Genomic DNA, 20,085 nt, shown 5'->3' with positions numbered 1-20,085 from the left:
GCCCACTGAGTGTATTATACAAGCTCTGTGACAGGGCATAAACCCACTGAATGTATTATACAAGCTCCGTGACAGGGCATAAGCCCACTGAGTGTATTATACAAGCTCCGTGACAGGGCATAAGCCCACTGAGTGTATTATACAAACTCCATGACAGGGCATGAGCCCACTGAGTGCATACAAGCTCCTTGAAAGGGCATAAGCCCACTGAGTGTATTATACAAGCTTCGTGACAGGGCATAAGCCCACTGAGTGCATACAAGCTCTGGGACAGGGCATAAGCCCACTGAGTGTATTATAGAAGCTCCGTGACAGGGCATAAGCTCACTTAGGGTGTTATACAAGCTCCGTGACAGGGCATAAGCCCAGTGAGTGTATACACGCACCGTGACAGGGCATAAGCTAACTGTGTCTATTATACACGCTCCGTGACTTGGCATAAGCCCAGTGAGTGTATTATACATGCTCCTTGACAGGGCATAAGCCCACTGTGTCTATTATACACGCTCCGTGACAGGACATAAGCCCAGTGAGTGCATGCAAGCTCCGTGAAAGGGCATAGCCCACTGTGTCTATTATACATGCTCCATGACAGGGCATAAGCCCAGTGAGTGTTTTATACAAGCTCCGTGACAGTGCATAAGCCCACTGTGTCTATTATACACGCTCCATGACTGGGCTTAAGCCCTGTGAGTGCATACAAGCTCCGAGAAAAGGCATAGCCCACTGTGTCTATTATACAAGCTCCGTGAAAGTGCATAAGCCCACTGAGTGTACGGTATTATACAAGCTCCGTGACTGGCCATAAGCCCACTGAGTATTATACAAGCTCCGTGACAGGGCATAAGCCCACTGAGTGTATTATACAAGCTCCGTGACATGGCATAAGCCCACTGTGTCTATTATACAAGCTCATTGAAAGGGAATAAGCCCAGTGAGTGCATACAAGCTCCGTGAAAGGGCATTTCCCACTGTGTCTATTATTCAAGCTCCGTGAAAGGGCATAAGCCCACTGAGTGTATTATACAATCTCCGTGACAGGGCATAACCCACTGAGTGTATTATACAAGCTCCGTGACAGGGCATAAGCCCACTGTGTCTATTATACAAGCTCCGTGAAAGGGCATAAGCCCAGTGAGTGCATACAAGCTCCGTGAAATTGCATAGCCCACTTTGTCTAGTATACAAGCTCCGTGAAAGGGCATAAGCCCACTGAGTGTATTATACAAGCTCCGTGACAGGGCATAAGCCCACTGAATGTATTATACAAGCTCCGTGACAGGTCATAAGCCCACTGAGTGTATTTTACAAGCTTCGTGACAGGGCATAAGCCCACTGACTGCATACAAGCTCCGTGAAAGGGCATAAGCCCACTGAGTGTATTATACAAGCTCTGTGACAGGACATAAGCCCACTGAGTGTATTATACAAGCTCCGTGACAGGGAATAAGCCCACTGAGTGCATACAAGCTCCGTGACAGGGCATATGCCCACTGAGTGCATACAAGCTCCGTGACAGGGCATAAGACAACTGTGTCTATTATACACGCTCCGTGACAGGGCATAAGCCCAGTGAGTGTATTATACACGCTCCGTGACGGCATAAGCCCACTGTGTCTATTGTACACGCTCCGTGACAGGGCATAAGCCCAGCGAGTGCATACAAGCTCTGTGAAAGGGCATACCACACTGTGTCTATTATACAAGCTCCGTGAAAGGGCATAGCCCACTGTGTCTATTATACAATCTCCGTGAAAGGGCATAAGCCCACTGAGTGCATACAAGCTCCGTGAAAGGGCATAAGCCCACTGAGTGGATTATGCAGGCTCCATGACAGGGCATAAGCCCAGTGAGTGCATACAAGCTCCGTGACGGCATAAGCCAACTGTGTCTATTATATACGCTCCGTGACAGGGCATAAGCCCAGTGAGTGTATTATACACACTCCGTGATGGGGCATAAGCCCACTGTGTCTATTATACACGCTCCATGACAGGGCATAAGCCCAGTGAGTGTACTATACAAGCTCCGTGACAGTGCATAAGCCCACTGTGTCTATTATACACGCTCCATGACAGGGAATAAGCCCTGTGAGTGCATACAAGCTCCGTGAAAAGGCATAGCCCACTGTGTCTATTATACAAGCTCCGTGAAAGGGCATAAGCCCACTGAGTGTACGGTATTATACAACCTCCGTGACAGGGCATAAGCCCAATGAGTATTATTCAAGCTCCGTGACAGGGCATAAGCCCACTGAGTTTATTATACAAGCTCCGTGACAGGGCATAAGCCCACTGTGTCTATTATACAAGCTCCGTGAAAAGACATAAGCACAGTGAGTGCATACAAGCTCCGTGAAAGGGCATAGCCCACTGTGTCTATTATACAAGCTCCGTGAAAGGGCATAAGCCCACTGAGTGTATTATACAAGCCCCGTGACAGGGCATAAGCCCACTGAATGTATTATACAAGCTCCGTGACAGGGCATAAGCCCACTGAGTGTATTATACAAGGTACGTGACTGGGCATAAGCCCACTGAGTGTATTATACAAACTAAATGACAGGGCATGAGCCCACTGAGTGCATACAAGCTCCGTGAAAGGGCATACGCCCACTGAGTGTATTATACAAGCTCTGTGACAGGGCATAAGCCCACTGAGTGTATTATACAAGCTCCGTGACAGGGCATAAGCCCACTGAGTGCATACAAGCTCCGTGAAAGGGAATAAGCCCACTGAGTGTATTATACTAGCTCCGTGACAGGGCTTAAGCCCAGTGAGTGCATACAAGCTCCGTGAAAGGGCATAGCCCACTGTGTCTATTATACAAGCTCCGTGAAAGGGCATAAGCCCAATGAGTGTATTATACAATCTCCGTGACAGGGCATAAGCCCACTGAGTGCATACAAGCTCCGTGAAAGGGCATAGCCCACTGTGTCTACTATACAAGCTCTGTGACAGGGCATAATCCCACTGAGTGCATACAAGCTCCGTGAAAGGGTATAAGCCCACTGAGTGTATTATACAAGCTCCGTGACAGGGTATAAGCCCACTAAGTGTATTATACAGGCTCCATGACAGGGCATAAGCCCAGTGAGTGCATACAAGCTCCGTGACAGGGCATAAGCCAACTGTGTCTATTATACACGCTCCGTGACAGGGCATAAGCCCAGTGAGTGTATTATACAGGCTCCATGACAGGGCATAACCCAGTGAGTGCATACAAGCTCCGTGAGAGGGCATAAGCCAACTGTGTCTATTATACACGCTCCATGACAGGGCATAAACCCAGTGAGTGTTTTATACAAGCTCCATGACAGGGCATAAACCCAGTGAGTGTTTTATACAAGCTCCGTGACAGTCAATGAGCCCACTGTGTCTATTATACATGCTCCATGACAGGGTATAAGCCCACTGAGTGCATACAAGCTCCGTGAAAAGGCATAGCCCACTGTGTCTATTATACAAGCTCCGTGACAGGGCATAATCCCACTGAGTGTACGGTATTATACAAGCTCCGTGACTGGGCATAAGCCCACTGAGTATTATACAAGCTCCGTGACAGGGCATAAGCCCACTGTGTCTATTATACAAGCTCCTTGAAAGGGCTTAAGCCCAGTGAGTGTATTATACAAGCTCCGTGACAGGGCATAAGCCCACTGAATGTATTATACAAGCTCCGTGACAGGGCATAAGCCCACTGAGTGAATTATACAAGCTCTGTGACAGGGCATAAGCCCACTGAGTGTATTATACAAGCTCTGTAACAGGGCATAAGCCCAGTGAGTGCATACAAGCTCCGTGAAAGGGCATTGCCCACTGTGTCTATTATTTAAGCTCCGTGAAAGGGGATAAGCCAACTGAGTGTATTATACAATCTCCGTGACAGGGCATAAGCCCACTGAGTGTATTATACAAGCTTCTTAACAGGGCTTAAGCCCACTGTGTCTATTATACAAGCTCCGTGAAAGGGCATAAGCCCAGTGAGTGCATACAAGCACCGTGAAAGGGCATAGCCCACTTTGTCTATTATACAAGCTCCGTGAAAGGGCATAAGCCCACTGAGTGTATTATACAAGCTCCATGACAGGGCATGAGCCCACTGAATGTATTATACAAGCTCAGTGACAGGGCATAAGCCCACTGAGTGTATTATACAAGCTCTGTGACAGGTCATAAGCCCACTGAGTGTATTATACAAGCTCCGTGACAGGGCATAAGCCCACTGAGTGCATACAAGCTCCGTGAAATGGCATAAGCCCACTGAGTGTATTATACAAGCTCTGTGACAGGGTATAAACCCAATGAGTGTATTATACAAGCTCCGTGATAGGGCATAAGCCCACTGAGTGTATTATACAAGCTCTGTGACAGGTCATAAGCCCACTGAGTGTATTATACAAGCTCCGTGACAGGGCATAAGCCCACTGAATGCATACAAGCTCCGTGAAAGGGCATAAGCCCACGGAGTGTATTATACAATCTCTGTGTCAGGGCATAAGCCCACTGAGTGTATTATACAAGCTCCGTGACAGGGAATAAGCACACTGAGTGCATACAAGCTCCGTGACGGGGCATATGCCCACAGAGTGCATACAAGCTCCGTGACAGGGCATAAGCCAACTGTGTCTATTATACACGCTCCGTGACAGGGCATAAGCCCAGTGAGTGTATTATACACGCTCCGTGACAAGGCATAAGCCCACTGTGTCTATTTTTACACGCTCCGTGACAGGGCATAAGCCCAGCGAGTGCATACAAGCTCTGTTAAAGTTCATAGCCCACTGTGTCTATTATACAAGCTCCGAGAAAAGGCATAAGCCCACTGAGTGTATTATACAAGCTCCGTGAAAGGGCATAAGCCCACTGAGTGCATACAAGCTCCGTGAAAGGGCATAAGCCCACTGTGTCTATTATACAAGCTCTGTGACAGGGCATAAGCCCACTGAGTGCATGCAAGCTCCGTGAAAGGACATAAGCCCACTGAGTGTATTATACAAGCTCTGTTACAGGGCATAAGCCCACTGAGTGCATACAAGCTCCGTGAAAGGGCATATGCCCACTGAGTGCATACAAGCTCCGTGAAAGAGCATAAGCCCACTGAGTGTATTATGCAGGCTCCATGACAGGGCATAAGCCCAGTGAGTGCATACAAGCTCTGTGACAGGGCATAAGCCAACTGTGTCTATTATACACGCTCCGTGACAGGGCATAAGCCCAGTGAGTGTATTATACACACTCCGTGACAGGGCATAAGCCCACTGTGTCTATTATACACGCTCCATGACAGGGCATAAACCCAGTGAGTGCATACAAGCTCCGGGAAAATTACATAAGCCCACTGATTGTATTACACAAGCTCAGTGACAGGGCATAAGCCCACTGAGTGTATTGTACAAGCTCCATGACAGGGCATAAGCCCACTGAGTGCATACATGCTCCGTGAAAGTGCATAAGCTCACTGAGTGTATTACACAAGCTCCGTGACAGGGCATAAGCCCACTGAGTGTATTGTACAAGCTCCATGACAGGGCATAAGCCCACTGAGTGCATACATGCTCCGTGACAGAGCATAAGCCCACTGTGTCTATTATACAAGCTCCGTGACAGGGCATAAGCCCACTGAGTGCATACAAGCTCCGTGAAAGGGCATAAGCCCATTGATTATTTTATACAAGCTCCGTGACAGGGCATAAGCCCATTGAGTGTGTTATACAAGCTCCGTGACAGGGCATAAGCCCACTGAGTGTATTATACAAGCTCTGTGACAGGGCATAAACCCACTGAATGTATTATACAAGCTCCGTGACAGGGCATAAGCCCACTGAGTGTATTATACAAGCTCCGTGACAGGGCATAAGCCCACTGAGTGTATTATACAAACTCCATGACAGGGCATGAGCCCACTGAGTGCATACAAGCTCCTTGAAAGGGCATAAGCCCACTGAGTGTATTATACAAGCTTCGTGACAGGGCATAAGCCCACTGAGTGCATACAAGCTCTGGGACAGGGCATAAGCCCACTGAGTGTATTATAGAAGCTCCGTGACAGGGCATAAGCTCACTTAGGGTGTTATACAAGCTCCGTGACAGGGCATAAGCCCAGTGAGTGTATACACGCACCGTGACAGGGCATAAGCTAACTGTGTCTATTATACACGCTCCGTGACTTGGCATAAGCCCAGTGAGTGTATTATACATGCTCCTTGACAGGGCATAAGCCCACTGTGTCTATTATACACGCTCCGTGACAGGACATAAGCCCAGTGAGTGCATGCAAGCTCCGTGAAAGGGCATAGCCCACTGTGTCTATTATACATGCTCCATGACAGGGCATAAGCCCAGTGAGTGTTTTATACAAGCTCCGTGACAGTGCATAAGCCCACTGTGTCTATTATACACGCTCCATGACTGGGCTTAAGCCCTGTGAGTGCATACAAGCTCCGAGAAAAGGCATAGCCCACTGTGTCTATTATACAAGCTCCGTGAAAGTGCATAAGCCCACTGAGTGTACGGTATTATACAAGCTCCGTGACTGGCCATAAGCCCACTGAGTATTATACAAGCTCCGTGACAGGGCATAAGCCCACTGAGTGTATTATACAAGCTCCGTGACATGGCATAAGCCCACTGTGTCTATTATACAAGCTCATTGAAAGGGAATAAGCCCAGTGAGTGCATACAAGCTCCGTGAAAGGGCATTTCCCACTGTGTCTATTATTCAAGCTCCGTGAAAGGGCATAAGCCCACTGAGTGTATTATACAATCTACGTGACAGGGCATAAGCCCACTGAGTGTATTATACAAGCTCCGTGACAGGGCATAAGCCCACTGTGTCTATTATACAAGCTCCGTGAAAGGGCATAAGCCCAGTGAGTGCATACAAGCTCCGTGAAATTGCATAGCCCACTTTGTCTAGTATACAAGCTCCGTGAAAGGGCATAAGCCCACTGAGTGTATTATACAAGCTCCGTGACAGGGCATAAGCCCACTGAATGTATTATACAAGCTCCGTGACAGGTCATAAGCCCACTGAGTGTATTTTACAAGCTCCGTGACAGGGCATAAGCCCACTGACTGCATACAAGCTCCGTGAAAGGGCATAAGCCCACTGAGTGTATTATACAAGCTCTGTGACAGGACATAAGCCCACTGAGTGTATTATACAAGCTCCGTGACAGGGAATAAGCCCACTGAGTGCATACAAGCTCCGTGACAGGGCATATGCCCACTGAGTGCATACAAGCTCCGTGACAGGGCATAAGCCAACTGTGTCTATTATACACGCTCCGTGACAGGGCATAAGCCCAGTGAATGTATTATACACGCTCCGTGACGGCATAAGCCCACTGTGTCTATTGTACACGCTCCGTGACAGGGCATAAGCCCAGCGAGTGCATACAAGCTCTGTGAAAGGGCATACCACACTGTGTCTATTATACAAGCTCCGTGAAAGGGCATAGCCCACTGTGTCTATTATACAATCTCCGTGAAAGGGCATAAGCCCACTGAGTGCATACAAGCTCCGTGAAAGGGCATAAGCCCACTGAGTGGATTATGCAGGCTCCATGACAGGGCATAAGCCCAGTGAGTGCATACAAGCTCCGTGACGGCATAAGCCAACTGTGTCTATTATGCACGCTCCATGACAGGGCATAAGCCCAGTGAGTGTATTATACACACTCCGTGATGGGGCATAAGCCCACTGTGTCTATTATACACGCTCCATGACAGGGCATAAGCCCAGTGAGTGTACTATACAAGCTCCGTGACAGTGCATAAGCCCACTGTGTCTATTATACACGCTCCATGACAGGGAATACGCCCTGTGAGTGCATACAAGCTCCGTGAAAAGGCATAGCCCACTGTGTCTATTATACAAGCTCCGTGAAAGGGCATAAGCCCACTGAGTGTACGGTATTATACAACCTCCGTGACAGGGCATAAGCCCACTGAGTATTATTCAAGCTCCGTGACAGGGCATAAGCCCACTGAGTTTATTATACAAGCTCCGTGACAGGGCATAAGCCCACTGTGTCTATTATACAAGCTCCGTGAAAAGACATAAGCACAGTGAGTGCATACAAGCTCCGTGAAAGGGCATAGCCCACTGTGTCTATTATACAAGCTCCGTGAAAGGGCATAAGCCCACTGAGTGTATTATACAAGCCCCGTGACAGGGCATAAGCCCACTGAATGTATTATACAAGCTCCGTGACAGGGCATAAGCCCACTGAGTGTATTATACAAGGTACGTGACTGGGCATAAGCCCACTGAGTGTATTATACAAACTAAATGACAGGGCATGAGCCCACTGAGTGCATACAAGCTCCGTGAAAGGGCATACGCCCACTGAGTGTATTATACAAGCTCTGTGACAGGGCATAAGCCCACTGAGTGTATTATACAAGCTCCGTGACAGGGCATAAGCCCACTGAGTGCATACAAGCTCCGTGAAAGGGAATAAGCCCACTGAGTGTATTATACTAGCTCCGTGACAGGGCTTAAGCCCAGTGAGTGCATACAAGCTCCGTGAAAGGGCATAGCCCACTGTGTCTATTATACAAGCTCCGTGAAAGGGCATAAGCCCAATGAGTGTATTATACAATCTCCGTGACAGGGCATAAGCCCACTGAGTGCATACAAGCTCCGTGAAAGGGCATAGCCCACTGTGTCTACTATACAAGCTCTGTGACAGGGCATAATCCCACTGAGTGCATACAAGCTCCGTGAAAGGGCATAAGCCCACTGAGTGTATTATACAAGCTCCGTGACAGGGTATAAGCCCACTAAGTGTATTATACAGGCTCCATGACAGGGCATAACCCAGTGAGTGCATACAAGCTCCGTGAGAGGGCATAAGCCAACTGTGTCTATTATACACGCTCCATGACAGGGCATAAACCCAGTGAGTGTTTTATACAAGCTCCATGACAGGGCATAAACCCAGTGAGTGTTTTATACAAGCTCCGTGACAGTGAATGAGCCCACTGTGTCTATTATACATGCTCCATGACAGGGTATAAGCCCACTGAGTGCATACAAGCTCCGTGAAAAGGCATAGCCCACTGTGTCTATTATACAAGCTCCGTGACAGGGCATAATCCCACTGAGTGTACGGTATTATACAAGCTCCGTGACTGGGCATAAGCCCACTGAGTATTATACAAGCTCCGTGACAGGGCATAAGCCCACTGTGTCTATTATACAAGCTCCTTGAAAGGGCTTAAGCCCAGTGAGTGTATTATACAAGCTCCGTGACAGGGCATAAGCCCACTGAATGTATTATACAAGCTCCGTGACAGGGCATAAGCCCACTGAGTGAATTATACAAGCTCTGTGACAGGGCATAAGCCCACTGAGTGTATTATACAAGCTCTGTAACAGGGCATAAGCCCAGTGAGTGCATACAAGCTCCGTGAAAGGGCATTGCCCACTGTGTCTATTATTTAAGCTCCGTGAAAGGGGATAAGCCAACTGAGTGTATTATACAATCTCCGTGACAGGGCATAAGCCCACTGAGTGTATTATACAAGCTTCTTGACAGGGCTTAAGCCCACTGTGTCTATTATACAAGCTCCGTGAAAGGGCATAAGCCCAGTGAGTGCATACAAGCACCGTGAAAGGGCATAGCCCACTTTGTCTATTATACAAGCTCCGTGAAAGGGCATAAGCCCACTGAGTGTATTATACAAGCTCCATGACAGGGCATGAGCCCACTGAATGTATTATACAAGCTCAGTGACAGGGCATAAGCCCACTGAGTGTATTATACAAGCTCTGTGACAGGTCATAAGCCCACTGAGTGTATTATACAAGCTCCGTGACAGGGCATAAGCCCACTGAGTGCATACAAGCTCCGTGAAATGGCATAAGCCCACTGAGTGTATTATACAAGCTCTGTGACAGGGTATAAGCCCAATGAGTGTATTATACAAGCTCCGTGATAGGGCATAAGCCCACTGAGTGCATACAAGCTCCGTGACAGGGCATAAGCCCACTGAGTGCATACAAGCTCCGTGACAGGGTATAAGCCCACTGAGTGTATTATACATGCTCCATGACAGGGAATAAGCCCAGTGAGTGCATTCAAGCTCCGTGACAGGGCAAAAGCCAACTGTGTCTATTATGCACGCTCTGTGACAGGGCATAAGCCAAGTGAGTGTATTATACACGCTCCGTGACAGGGCATAAGCCCACTGTGTCTATTATACATGCTCCATGACAGGGCATAAGCCCAGTGAGTACATACAAGCTCCGTGAAAAGGCATAAGCCCACTGATTGTATTACACAAGCTACGTGACAGGGCATAAGCCCTCTGAGTGTATTATACAAGCTCCATGACAGGGCATAAGCCCACTGAGTGCATACATGCTCCGTGAAAGGGCATAGCCCACTGTGTCTATTATACAAGCTCCGTGACCGGGCATAAGCCCACTGAGTGCATACAAGCTTCGTGAAAGGGCATAAGCCCACTGAGTGTATTATACAAGCTCCGTGACAGGGCATAAGCCCACTGAGTGCATACAAGCTCTGTTACAGGGCATAAGCCCACTGAGTGCATGCAAGCTCCGTGACAGGGCATAAGCCCAGCGAGTGCATACAAGCTCTGTGAAAGGGCATAGCCCACTGTCTCTATTATACAAGCTCCGTGAAAGGGCATAAGCCCACTGAGTGTTTTATACAAGCTCCTTGAAAGGGCATAAGCCCACTGAGTGCATACAAGCTCCGTGAAAGGGCATAAGCCCACTGTGTCTATTATACAAGCTCTGTGACAGGGCATTAGCCCACTGAGTGCATACATGCTCCGTGAAGGGGCATAAGCCCACTGAGTGTATTATACAAGCTCCGTGACAGGGCATAAGCCCACTGAGTGCATACAAGCTCTGTGAAAGGGCATAAGCCCACTGAGTGCATACAAGCTCCGTGAAAGGGCATAAGCCCACTGAGTGTATTATACATGCTCCATGACAGGGAATAAGCCCAGTGAGTGCATTCAAGCTCCGTGACAGGGCAAAAGCCAACTGTGTCTATTATGCACGCTCTGTGACAGGGCATAAGCCAAGTGAGTGTATTATACACGCTCCGTGACAGGGCATAAGCCCACTGTGTCTATTATACACGCTCCATGACAGGGCATAAGCCCAGTGAGTACATACAAGCTCAGTGAAAAGGCATAAGCCCACTGATTGTATCACACAAGCTACGTGACAGGGCATAAGCCCTCTGAGTGTATTATACAAGCTCCATGACAGGGCATAAGCCCACTGAATGTATTATACAAGCTCCATGACAGGGCATAAGCCCACTGAGTGAATTATACAAGCTCTGTGACAGGGCATAAGCCCACTGAGTGTATTATACAAGCTCTGTAACAGGGCATAAGCCCAGTGAGTGCATACAAGCTCCGTGAAAGGGCATTGCCCACTGTGTCTATTATTTAAGCTCCGTGAAAGGGGATAAGCCAACTGAGTGTATTATACAATCTCCGTGACAGGGCATAAGCCCACTGAGTGTATTATACAAGCTTCTTGACAGGGCTTAAGCCCACTGTGTCTATTATACAAGCTCCGTGAAAGGGCATAAGCCCAGTGAGTGCATACAAGCTCCGTGAAAGGGCATAGCCCACTTTGTCTATTATACAAGCTCCGTGAAAGGGCATAAGCCCACTGAGTGTATTATACAAGCTCCATGACAGGGCATGAGCCCACTGAATGTATTATACAAGCTCAGTGACAGGGCATAAGCCCACTGAGTGTATTATACAAGCTCTGTGACAGGTCATAAGCCCACTGAGTGTATTATACAAGCTCCGTGACAGGGCATAAGCCCACTGAGTGCATACAAGCTCCGTGAAATGGCATAAGCCCACTGAGTGTATTATACAAGCTCTGTGACAGGGTATAAGCCCAATGAGTGTATTATACAAGCTCCGTGATAGGGCATAAGCCCACTGAGTGCATACAAGCTCCGTGACAGGGCATAAGCCCACTGAGTGCATAAAAAAATAATTTAGCAATTTAATAAGTACACAAAATAAAGATAAATAAAAATGTACACAGATTCACTCCCAACGCGTTTCGTCCTGGGGACTTCATCATCATCCCCTTGATGAAGTCCCCAGGACGAAACGCGTTGGGAGTGATTCTGCCTTGCCTCTTGAACCTATGAATGTGTCGATTACTATCCACTTTATTCAGATAAGCTATTAATTTTTTTTTTTCTCTTAAGAAGAAAGTTCTCTCTTTTTTAAAGTGAATAATATATGCTGAGTTTTTTGGCCTTTCCTCTGATTTTATCCACCGGTCTTAAAAGGATCTATTGTATTTTATATGTGTACGTTTTTTTTTATCTTTATATATTTTGTGTACTTATTAAATTGCTAAATTATTTTTTTATAAGCACTGGCACTTTCATTTTCTATCACATTATGAGTTTGAATATTTAAATATTTTATATGATCAATGCACTTTGGTAAACCAGTCGCTCTACAGTAATTTATTTTTCTTATATATATATGTACTGTCCAATGCTCCGGCACTCCAACTTTTAATCTCTCAGGTAATCAGCCCAAACTTGCTCCGGTGCCCTTCCCCCGGGGGATAGTACCCCCAATAGATAAGGAAAATAGAATAGGCAGCACTCTGAGACAAAAAAGTGCAATGCCCTCTATTTTCCTCATGATGTTGTCTTGAGGAAGGGGTGGCAAACCCTGAAAGGTTGACCCACAATAAAACCCCCTAGTGAGGGTATTGCACTTTTCTGTCTCCGAGTGCCGCCTATTCTATTTTCCTTATCTATTGGGGGTGCTGTCCCCCGGGGAGGGCACCGGAGCAAGTTTGGGCTGATTGCCTGAGAGATTAAAAGTTGGAGTGCCGGAGCATTGGACAGTGTGTGTGTGTGTGTGTGTGTGTGTGTATATATATACACACATATATATATATGTGTACATTGCACCGTTGTAAAACAGACTGATCCCCACTTTTTGCCCCAGACACTGCTGACTCCTTTATATGCATTATATTTAATTTGACAGCCGAGCATCCCCAGCTCCAGTGATCCCTCCTGATCTGACCAAACACACCACATCCCACTCCACCATCGTTTTTTTTTTTTTATTAACTTGATAAATTCTTTTATCAATGCTACAACCCCTATAGCACTTACACCCACACCCCTTATTATCTAATAACATCCCAGCAGCACACCCACCCATCACTGTCTTCCAGCCCCCCCCCCAGCTCCTTAACCTCAGATACCAAAATGAAACAGGTAACACAGTTATACCTCCCCCCCCTTCCCCCTTCCGTGTCTTCACTTACTGTGGGTGATAAGGATTACGGACACATGTGGGCTGCTGTGTGCCCCACCACCTCCCAGAACACAGTGAGCAGGTCCTGCAGCGTATATGAGGGCAGGAGCTGACAGGGAAGGCGAGCACTTCTGTCTGAGTTCCAGCGCAGCGTCAGCCATCGGTGGTTCTGCCTCTGCCCTGCTCCTCACCTCAGGCTCAGCGCGCCGCGGGAATGAGAGAACAGACGTCGCCTCATGACGTCACCGCGTCTCATTCCCGGCCTGCCATAGGAGGGGGAGGCAGGCCAGGTCTCTGATGCGCCGCCTGCCGGGAGGAAGAAGATGCTGTCTCCTGACCACCGGGTATGTGAGGCGGTGTGCAGCCGGAGGGAAGGGAAGGTGGGGGAGCTTCTGCTGGACTGCTTTCTCTTTCCATGAATCCTCGGGGGCCCCCTGACCCTCAGGGCCCGGGACTGATGTCCTCTTAGTCCCCCCCTGTCGCCGGGCCTGCCCCTAATTGACAGAGCCACCCCCCCTGCAGAGCTGGCCCTAGGCATTCTAAACAAATGCCTAGGGCATCTGGAATGCCTTGGGGCATTCCACGGCTCTGCATCTCCCCCCATGCGCTGCAGCCGCGATCGGAACTTTGCGGCTCTGCAAAAGTGTTTGTGCGTGTTTTTTTTTAAAGGGGGCGTGGCCACCCCAAACGCGATTTGGCCACGCCCCCTGTCACTTGGGCCCGTCTGTCTGCGGGCCTGCCAGTCCCAATTAGTCAGTACTATGCTTCAGTGGCTGGCTCCTCCCCTGAGACCAGCCACCAACGAGTTCCATTACAGACTGGCACCTCCTCTCCTGCCTGCCTCCCACTCCTCTCCTCCCAGTGGCCGATATACCCCTTATTTCTGTGGTCATGACTACCCCCATGATCTCCAGAACCAAGTAAGTTGTGTGTGGGTGTAGGATGTCTGTGTACCGTATGTATGTATAACATGTGCTTGTTTTTTTTTGTTACAGTAAATATGTGGGTTTTGGATTATAATGTGTGTGATCGTGTGTGTGTGTGTGTGTGTGTGTGTGTGTGTGTGTGTGTGTGTGTGTGTGTGTGTGTAATCTATGATTGTTATATGATATATATATATATACACACACACACACACATGTGTGTATGTGTATATATATATATATATGTATGTGTGCATATATATGTAAAATCTCCTTATGGCTGATCTTAAAAAATATAATATCTATAGATATATATAGAAATGTATGTATATCTCTCTCTCTCTCTCTCTCTCTCTCTCTCTCTCTCTCTCTATAAATCTCTCTCTCTCTCTCTCTCTCTCTCTCTCTCTCTCTCTCTCTCTCTATATATTCTCTCTTTCTCTCTCTTTCGTAAAATGTATAGCCTCAGTGTGCCCCGGGCCCAATCCCTGCACTGGCTGAAGAAAAAAAATAATATAAATCTATTATTATTACTACATGATATGTAAATATATATATATATATATATATATATATAATCTCCATACTGGCGGCACTCAGGAATGAAAACAGGCTCGCAAGGTGAGTTACCAACGTTTCAATGCTGTATTTGGACGTGCATTTTCGTCAGGGTGCAAGAGGAAAATTCACGACCAAATACAGCATTGAAACGTTGGTAACTCACCTTGTGAGCCTGTTTTCATGCCTGAGTGCAGCCATTATGTATATGTTATGAGTCTCTGCACCTTGTGTACAGCGGATCAGAAGGCACCGGTTTTAGGTACTTAATGCATTATTTGCACATGTTGAGGAGTGCCGCTTCCAAGACATACTGCGATATATATATATATATATATATATATATTTCCTTAAGGCAGTTCTTAAAATATATAATATATCTATACATCTATAGATAGATAAATATATATATATATATGTATAGATGAAAAATATAATATAAGACCGGCCTTAAGGAAAAAAATAAAAAATGAAATTGTGTGTGTGTATATGTATGTGTATATATATATATAATTGCGCTAGGGGGCACCAGCCAAAATATTGCCTAGGGCACCAAATTGGCTAGGGCCGGCTCTGCCCCCCTGAACAACACAGCACACCTTTATGGACGACTGGACACACACTCTGAGGGGTCTAGTTACTAAGCAGTGTTAGGAGACAGAGTGAAAAGTGATAAGGTACCAGCCAATCAGCTCCTAACTGTCATTTTTCAAACACAGCCTGTGAGATGACAGCTGGGAGCTGATTGGCTGGCACCTTATCACTTTTCACTCTGTCTTCTAACACTGCTTAGTAAATAGACCCCCTAGTGACTGACAGTGACTACACGTCAGCTACTGTAGCTTCTCTCTCCACAGCCGGAGTGAAAATGGCGCCGATCGCGGGGACCTTTATATAATACAAAACCCGTGAGAATCCAACAGCGAGAGATTGACGTTTTGCCTTGCTTTGAGATCCGTAAGGCTGGAAAACCCGAGCCGGTCTTGGATCCTAGGTCCGGTTCTTTGAGAACCGGACCCGCTTATCTCTAATCAAAACTCAGTCTATTTAACACTGATTCCTGATAATACCCAGTATTTGCTTGGCTCTTCATTTATCCTGCTTAAGTGACTTTGGTCAATAAAATTAGTTCTTCACTGATTGATGGAGTTGTCCTAAAGTTATCTATTACTCCTTGTGTATTTCCCTTCCTACCTCCCTTAATGGGGAGATGTATCAGAGAGAAGTTACCCTTATCAACCAATCAGAAATCAGAACAAAATATCTTTATTTAAATACTACAGCATTTTTTCCTGTGGCATTAGCAATTGGAAGACAAAATAGTACTTGTCCATGATAAATAGGGGATGAGGTCATAATGCCAACAGTCTGGATGCTGGCGCTTAGAATGCCGGCGTCGGATTCCCGACACCTGACAGAATACCGGCACCGACATCCCGATGGTAAGTACTGGGCATAGGGCCTAGGTTATGCACTAGGTAGAGGGTTAGTCACTACGGGTTATGCACTAGGTAGAGGGTTATGCACTAGGTAGAGGGTTAGTCACTACGGGGATGGTTAGGTTTAGGTACTAGGTAGAGGGTTAGGCACTAAGGGGGAGGGTTAGGTTCAGGGCACGGGGGGGCGGTTAGGTTTAGGCACTAGGTGGAAGGTTAGGTTTAGGCAGCGAGGAGGGAGGGTTAGGAGGATACTAGCCGACAGGTGTTGGTATGCTAGCCCTGTCGGGATGGCTGCGTTGGAATTCTTACCGCCACGATTCCAGCGCCAGCATCCCGTACCCAACCCAATAAATAGGCTTCCTCATAGACATCACTGGTGAAGATTAGAACTGGCAATAGTCATCACCGGAAGGAGTGCTTACATAGAAACATAGAATTTGAAGGCAAATAGATAAATAGGCAGAAGCTCTAATTCCTAATATATAAGCAATAATTAGATCTTATGCACCTTTGATAAATATACCCCTTGGGCCAAATGTAATAGGGTGAGAGTTTTTTGATTCTGGAAAACATGCAAGTTTGCTCTGTTCTTGGACTCTATTACATTGGCTGAGTTTAAAAAGTGTCAGAGTTTACTGTCACATTTTATAAACTCTCACCCTATGACAATTGGCCCCTTATTGGGAGAGGTACAATGTAAAGAGTGAAGAGGACAAGGGAAGAAAATATTTATAGCAACCTAATAGCTTCTACCTATCATTTTATAGAATTTGCTTGATAAATGTTACCTCAAAGCTGATTGGTTGCTATGGGCAACTTTTCTACTTGTTCTCTTCTCCACTTTTTGGTTGATTCATCTCCCTCTATGTTTGTTAATGAACCATCCCCTGGAAAAAATCTGGACCACAATCTGACCAGGTCATTCTCTATTCTGCAACATGGAAGAGTCTGCAAATATAGCTCCAACCAGACTGATTTCAGCGGAATGATTCAGCCATTCAGCCATCCCGCATTTGAGACATTCGTCCTGGGAGGTCCCTCCGCAATCACACACAGGTGTCTCAGGTGTGTGAAGCAATAAAATGTTATTTTTGTGCTAAACACACCCACTGCAATGAAGTCAGAGGCATCACCGGGTGACACCATCCAAAGGGGGCGACACCAAAATAGAGTTGCTCTGCTATTTTGGTGTCACCCCTGTTGTGAATGGAGTCGCTGAGCAGTGATGGATGATGCTGGCTTTCACGCATCATCCCATGTGTCGAGAGAGAGGCAGGGGGCTACCCAGAGGCTCTCTGTGCGCTGGGCAAGCACCCAGCATGACCATAATGGGGGCGCAACGCGTCATACATCAGGAGGCTTGGCTTTCTTGGCACAAAGCCCTTTTTTTGCGAACGAGGTGAGTACAGCGCACTGGGTGTCACCAACCCCAGTCATGCCACTGAATGCAGTCACACCCCCTCTCCTGATTCTAAATTCATCAATGTTGGGAGGATTACACAAACTGTTCTACTAGCTTTGTCTCTACACAAGAAAAATAAAATATAAAAATAGTAAATGAGTAGAAATGTACACCCTTCTACATCACTAGGTACAAAATGATCAGCTCCTAACTTCTCACTTCATTTATTATTGTAGTCAACTTAATACCAGCCCCCAAAAAATTGTTAAGTAAAATAGCCACGGAGAGTGGGTGAAGTCAGCTACCAGAGGGGACTGACTAGCCACTAAAGAATCAATTCATGATTGACTAATGCAGATAGCAGAAGGGCAAATAGACTGGTACAGACAGAGAGGGGCAGAAAGGCTGGCACCGTAAGAAAGGCAGAGAGTCTGGAAGAGGCAGGGTAAAGAAAGAGCACAGCGCAGACAGTAGATAGTGAGCGAGAGCCAAGCACAGACGGGATGAACAGAGAGGGTGATATAGACAGGAGAAGGGCAGGGAGGCTGGCACAGACAAACAAAATAGTTTGGCAGGAAAGGCACTGGGAGACATGTGTACTGTGTTTGCCTTCCAGTCCTTGCTCAATGTGCAGGGGAAGGAAGGGGGGAGGAAGAACATCTTCTGACTCCTGACTCCATCCAATAGAAGAGCGCTGGAAACAGTGGCGGCTTCAGACGAAATAGGGGAGCCACACCAACTGCTGCCAGACATCACTGGCCGGGACTCACTGGCAGTTGGTGGCGGTTCCTCTGTATGAATTTTGGATTGCGCTGCAGCCCCACCTCTGGAGCCACCACTGGCTGGAAATATGGGGCTTGCACAGGACTCAGCAAAAGCTGTGCTAGAACCCAGATTATTCACCTAGGGGCATGATTAGCCCTATATTCATGTCATCAATCCCCCATCTTATCATCGTGCCCCTCGCATATCTTCCCCCATATCATCTTATCCCTCTTCAAGCCTCCCAACTTCGTCACCTGTCTTATCCATGACAGTCTTATGTCACACAGTTCTGCTCTCAATTCATATTATGCTATATCACCAACATGGGGGCATTGTGGCATAATGTGAACTGGGGGTTCTATAGTATGATTAACACAGTTGTGGTTGTTCAATGATTTACACATTATACTGTATAATAAAATCGCCAGCATTCCCTTTCCACTCTCCATCATGCTCATACTCCCTCAATTCACTATGCTGTTCCCACCATGCACTGTCCCTCTCTCGCTCTCTCTTTCTCACTCGCTATATACAGTCAGGTGCATAAATATTGGGACATTGACATAATTTTCATTTCTACTTCAGGGTCCATAGGGGGTCCACAGGGTTGACCTTGGGGTATAGGTTGGGAACCAAATCCGGGCACCACGCAGTTAAAGCTTTTAGCTCCCAGGATGCACTTGGGTCCACTCTCCTTATAACCCCACCCCCAAGCCAGAGGCACCTCAGTTTAAGTTGGTGCCCGGCCGGAATCGGGTCACCGTTTAGTGCAGTGGGGAGCTGATTAGCAGCCCCTAAGCTTTATTTTTTCTAAAGGACAGAGTTTTTTATTTTTCCTTTGGATTCTTCAGAGCGGAAGCGTCAGACTGTCCATAGGACGTCTAAGCTGCCGCTCCGTCACCCCGCTGGCGCTGAGACGCCAGTACAGATCTGGGGATCTCAGCGGGACCCCAGAGTCTGTACTAGCCGGACTCTGCGGGCGCCCAGGACTGCTGCCGGATCCACGGGGAGCAGGTAAGGCGCGGGTCACCGCTTGCGGTGATCCGCGCATTTGAAATGCAGTCCTGTGCCTCCGGTCTCTGGGGACAGACCGGAGGCGCCGGCAGTGGCGGCGGGCCCCCCATACCCCGTGTGTCCACTAGACCACCAGGGACTTAGTGTTCGGTGCAGGGAGCCGGCGTCCCGGGGGTTAATAGCCGGCCAGGGGAGACAGCCTTCCCTGTTACAGCGGCTCCTCCCCTCAGTTCAGCGCGCCTTTCAGTATCTATAGTCTGGCGTCGCTGAGCTGCTTCCTCCGTGGGCCACGCTTCTTCTGAGGTCTCCAGCGGCCATTTTCTCTGTGGTGCAGCAGAAATCTCTGGAGATGGCAGTTGGTCCAGTCCCCCTGCGTACCTCACCATCAGGTCAGTGTACACAGCGCTGTAGCCTTCCCAGACACTGAATCTGGGTAAGTTGCATGCAGTGTAATAGTGCAGTATATTATATGACATGTTTATGTATATATGTGTATATCTGCATTGTATGTGACTTATGCTAGTGCTGACTGTACTTTATTCTCTCACCTGTCAGTGTATATCTATCCCTTTCCTTATCTGCCCTAATACAGCTGTACTTGGGGTGGTTCTGAGACCTCACATTTATATACTTGTTAATATTTGTGAGGTTTGTCACATACTGTTGCGTG

Source organism: Taudactylus pleione, unplaced genomic scaffold, assembly GCF_031769625.1.
Source record: "Taudactylus pleione unplaced genomic scaffold, aTauple2 ptg000215l, whole genome shotgun sequence".
NCBI lineage: Eukaryota > Metazoa > Chordata > Amphibia > Anura > Myobatrachidae > Taudactylus > Taudactylus pleione.
This window is presented reverse-complemented; position numbering follows the sequence as displayed.